This window comes from Cherax quadricarinatus, chromosome 34, assembly GCF_038502225.1.
Source record: "Cherax quadricarinatus isolate ZL_2023a chromosome 34, ASM3850222v1, whole genome shotgun sequence".
NCBI lineage: Eukaryota > Metazoa > Arthropoda > Malacostraca > Decapoda > Parastacidae > Cherax > Cherax quadricarinatus.
Window position 1 is genome coordinate 33,905,330 of NC_091325.1, and position 5,727 is coordinate 33,911,056.

Consider the following 5,727-nt stretch of genomic DNA (forward strand, 5'->3'; position numbering starts at 1 on the left):
CGCACTCTCTAACATAACATGCGTGCTCTCTAACATAAGATGCGTGCTCTCTAACATAACATGCGTTCTCTCTAGCATAGCATGCTTGCTCTCTAAAATAACATGCGTGCTCTCTAACATAAGATGCGCAGTCTCTAACATAACATGCGTTCTCTCTAGCATAACATGCGTGCTCTATAACATAACATGCGTTCTCTCTAACATAACATGCGTTCTCTCTAGCATAACATGCGTGCTCTCTAGCATAACATGCGTGCACTCTAGCATAACATGCGCGCTCTCTAGCATAACATGCGTGCTCTCTAGCATAACATGCGTGCTCTCTAACATAACATGCGTGCTCTCTAACATAACATGCGTGCTCTCTAACATAACATGCGTGCTCTCTAACATAACATGCGTGCTCTCTAACATAACATGCGCGCTCTCTAACATAACATGCGTGCTCTCTAACATAAGATGCGTGCTCTCTAACATAACATGCGCACTCTCTAACATAACATGCGTGCTCTCTAGCATAACATGCGTGCTCTCTAACATAACATGCGCGCTCTCTAGCATAACATGCGCACTCTCTAACATAACATGCGTGCTCTCTAACATAAGATGCGTGCTCTCTAACATAACATGCGCACTCTCTAACATAACATGCGTTCTCTCTTGCATAGCATGCTTGCTCTCTAAAATAACATGCGTGCTCTCTAACATAACATGCGTTCTCTCTAGCATAACATGCATGCTCTCTAATATAACATGCGTTCTCTCTAACATAACATGCGCTCTCTCTAACATAACATGCGCGCTCTCTAACATAAGATGCGTGCTCTCTTGCATAACATGCGTGCTCTCTAACATAACATGCGCGCTCTCTAGCATAGCATGCATGCTCTCTAAAATAACATGCCTGCTCTCTAACATAAGATGCGCACTCTCTAACATAACATGCGATCTCTCTAACATAACATGCGTGCTCTCTAACATAAGATGCGTGCTATCTAACATAACATGCGCACTCTCTAACATAAGATGCGTGCTCTCTAACATAAGATGCGTGCTCTCTAACATAAGATGCGTGCTCTCTAACATAACATGCGAGCTCTCTAACATAACATGCGAGCTCTCTAACATAACATGCGCGCCTTCTAACATAAGATGCGTGCTCTCTAGCATAACATGCGCACTCTCTAACATAACATGCGTTCTCTCTAGCATAACATGCGTGCTCTCTAACATAACATGCGTTCTCTCTAACATAACATGCGTGCTCTCTAGCATAACATGCACACTCTCTAACATAACATGCGTGCTCTCTAACATAACATGCGTGCTCTCTAACATAACATGCGTGCTCTCTAGCATAGCATGCTTGCTCTCTAAAATAACATGCTTGCTCTCTAAAATAACATGCGTGCTCTTTAATATAACATGCGTTCTCTCTAGCATAACATGCGTGCTCTCTAGCATAACATGCGCGCTCTCTAGCATAACATGCGTGCTCTCTAGCATAACATGCGTGCTCTCTAACATAAGATGCGTGCTCTCTAACATAACATGCGCGCTCTGTAACATAACATGCGTGCTGTATAGCATAAGATGCGTGCTCTCTAACATAACATGCGCGCTCTCTAGCATAACATGCGTGCTCTCTAGCATAACATGCGTGCTCTCTAACATAACATGCGCCCTCTCTAGTATAACATGCGCACTCTCTAACATAACATGTGTGCTCTCTAACATAAGATGCGTGCTCTCTAACATAACATGCGCGCTCTCTGACATAACATGCTTGCTCTCTAACATAACATGCCTTCTCTCTAACATAAGATGCGTGCTCTCTAACATAACATGCGTGCTCTCTAACATAACATGCGTGCTCTCTAGCATAGCATGCTTGCTCTCTAACATAACATGCGTGCTCTCTTGCATAGCATGCTTGCTCTCTAAAATAATATGCGTGCTCTCTAACATAACATGCATTCTCTCTAGCATAACATGCGTGGTCTCTAGCATAGCATGCTTGCTCTCTAAAATAACATACGTGCTCTCTAACAGAACATGCGTGCCCTCTAGCATAACATGCGTGCTCTCTAACATAACATGCGCACTCTCTAACATAACATGCGCGCTCTCTAACGTAAGATGCGTGCTCTCTAGCATAACATGCGCACTCTCTAACATAACACTCTCTAACATAACATGCGTTCTCTCTAACATAACATGCGTTCTCTCTAACATAACATGCGCTCTCTCTAACATAACATGCGCGCTCTCTAACATAAGATGCGTGCTCTCTAGCATAACATGCGTGCTCTCTAACATAACATGCGCGCTCTCTAGCATAGCATGCTTGCTCTCTAAAGTAACATGCCTTCTCTCTAACATAAGATGCGCACTCTCTAACATAACATGCGTTCTCTCTAACATAAGATGCGCACTCTCTAACATAACATGCGTTCTCTCTAGCATAACATGCGTGCTCTCTAACATAACATGCGTGCTCTCTAGCATAACATGCGCACTCTCTAACATAACATGCGTGCTCTCTAACATAAGATGCGTGCTCTCTAACATAATATGCGCGCTCTCTAACATAGCATGCGTGCTCTCTAACATAACATGCCTTCTCTCTAACAAAACATGCGTGCTCTCTAACATAACATGCGTGCTCTCTAACATAACATGCGCGCTCTCTAGCATAACATGCGCACTCTCTAACATAACATGCGTGCTCTCTAACATAAGATGCGTGCTCTCTAACATAACATGCGCACTCTCTAACATAACATGCGTTCTCTCTTGCATAGCATGCTTGCTCTCTAAAATAACATGCGTGCTCTCTAACATAACATGCGTTGTCTCTAGCATAACATGCGTGCTCTCTAATATAACATGCGTTCTCTCTAACATAACATGCGCTCTCTCTAACATAACATGCGCGCTCTCTAACATAAGATGCGTGCTCTCTTGCATAACATGCGTGCTCTCTAACATAACATGCGCGCTCTCTAGCATAGCATGCATGCTCTCTAAAATAACATGCCTGCTCTCTAACATAAGATGCGCACTCTCTAACATAACATGCGATCTCTCTAACATAACATGCGTGCTCTCTAACATAAGATGCGTGCTATCTAACATAACATGCGCACTCTCTAACATAAGATGCGTGCTCTCTAACATAAGATGCGTGCTCTCTAACATAACATGCGTGCTCTCTAACATAAGATGCGCTAAAATAACATGCGTGCTCTCTAACATAGCATGCTTGCTCTCTAAAATAACAAGCGTGCTCTCTAACATAACATGCGCACTCTCTAACATAACATGCGCGCTCTCTAACGTAAGATGCGTGCTCTCTAGCATAACATGCGCAATCTCTAACCTAACATGCGTTCTCTCTAGCATAACAAGCGTGCTCTCTAACATAACATGCGTTCTCTCTAACATAACATGCGCTCTCTCTAATATAACATGCGCGTTCTCTAACATAAGATGCCTGCTCTCTAGCATAACATGCGTGCTCTCTAACATAACACGCGCGCTCTCTAGCATACCATGCTTGCTCTCTAAAATACCATGCGTGCTCTCTAACATAAGAATCGCACTCTCTAACATAACATGCGTTCTCTCTAGCAAAGCATGCGTGCCCTCTAGCATAACATGCGTGCTCTCTAACATAACATGCGCACTCTCTAACATAACATGCGCGCCTTCTAACATAAGATGCGTGCTCTCTAGCATAACATGCGCACTCTCTAACATAACATGCGTTCTCTCTAGCATAACATGCGTGCTCTCTAACATAACATGCGTTCTCTCTAACATAACATGCGTGCTCTCTAGCATAACATGCACACTCTCTAACATAACATGCGTGCTCTCTAACATAAGATGCGTGCTCTCTAACATAACATGCGTTCTCTTTAGCATAGCATGCTTGCTCTCTAAAATAACATGCGTTCTCTCTTGCATAACATGCGTGATCTCTAGCATATCATGCTTGCTCTCTAAAATAACATGCGTGCTCTCTAACATAACATGCGTGCCCTCTAGCATAACATGCGTGCTCTCTAGCATAACATGCGTGCACTCTAGCATAACATGCGCGCTCTCTAGCATAACATGCGTGCTCTCTAGCATAACATGCGTGCTCTCTAACATAAGATGCGTGCTCTCTAACATAAGATGCGAGCTCTCTAACATAACATGCGTGCTCTATAACATAAGATGCGTGCTCTCTAACATAACATGCGCGCTCTCTAACATAACATGCGTGCTCTCTAACATAAGATGCGTGCTCTCTAACATAACATGCGCACTCTCTAACATAACATGCGTGCTCTCTAGCATAATATGCGTGCTCTCTAACATAACATGCGCGCTCTCTAGCATAACATGCGCACTCTCTAACATAACATGCGTGCTCTCTAACATAAGATGCGTGCTCTCTAACATAACATGCGCACTCTCTAACATAACATGCGTGCTCTCTAACATAACATGCCTTCTCTCTAACATAACATGCGTGCTCTCTAACATAACATGCGTGCTCTCTAACATAACATGCGTGCTCTCTAGCATAGCATGCTTCCTCTCTAAAATAACATGCGTGCTCTCTAACATAAGATGCGCACTCTCTAGCATAACATGCGTGCTCTCTAGCATAACATGCGCACTCTCTAACATAACATGCGTGCTCTCTAGCATAACATGCGTGCTCTCTAGCATAACATGCGTGCTCTCTAACATAACATGCGTGCTCTCTAGCATAACATGCGTGCTCTCTAACATAACATGCGTGTTCTCTAGCATAACATGCGTGCTCTCTAACATAACATGCGTGCTCTCTAGCATAACATGCGCACTCTCTAACATAACATGCGTGCTCTCTAACATAAGATGCGTGCTCTCTAACATAATATGCGCGCTCTCTAACATAGCATGCGTGCTCTCTAACATAACATGCCTTCTCTCTAACAAAACATGCGTGCTCTCTAACATAAGATGCGTGCTCTCTAACATAACATGCGCATAACATGCGTTCTCTCTTGCATAGCATGCTTGCTCTCTAACATAACATGCGTGCTCTCTCTAACATGCGTTCTCTCTAGCATAACATGCATGCTCTCTAATATAACATGCGTTCTCTCTAACATAACATGCGCTCTCTCTAACATAACATGCGCGCTCTCTAACATAAGGTGCGTGCTCTCTTGCATAACATGCGTGCTCCATGCATGCTCTCTAAAATAACATGCCTGCTCTCTAACATAAGATGCGCACTCTCTAACATAACATGCGATCTCTCTAACATAACATGCGAGCTCTCTAACATAACATGCGAGCTCTCTAACATAACATGCGCGCCGTCTAACATAAGATGCGTGCTCTCTAACATAACATGCGAGCTCTCTAACATAACATGCGAGCTCTCTAACATAACATGCGCGCCTTCTAACATAAGATGCGTGCTCTCTAGCATAACATGCGCACTCTCTAACATAACATGCGTTCTCTCTAGCATAACATGCGTGCTCTCTAACATAACATGCGTTCTCTCTAACATAACATGCGTGCTCTCTAGCATAACATGCACACTCTCTAACATAACATGCGTGCTCTCTAACATAAGATGCGTGCTCTCTAACATAACATGCGCGCTCTCTAGCATAGCATGCTTCCTCTCTAAAATAACATGCGTGCTCTCTAACATAAGATGCGCAGTCT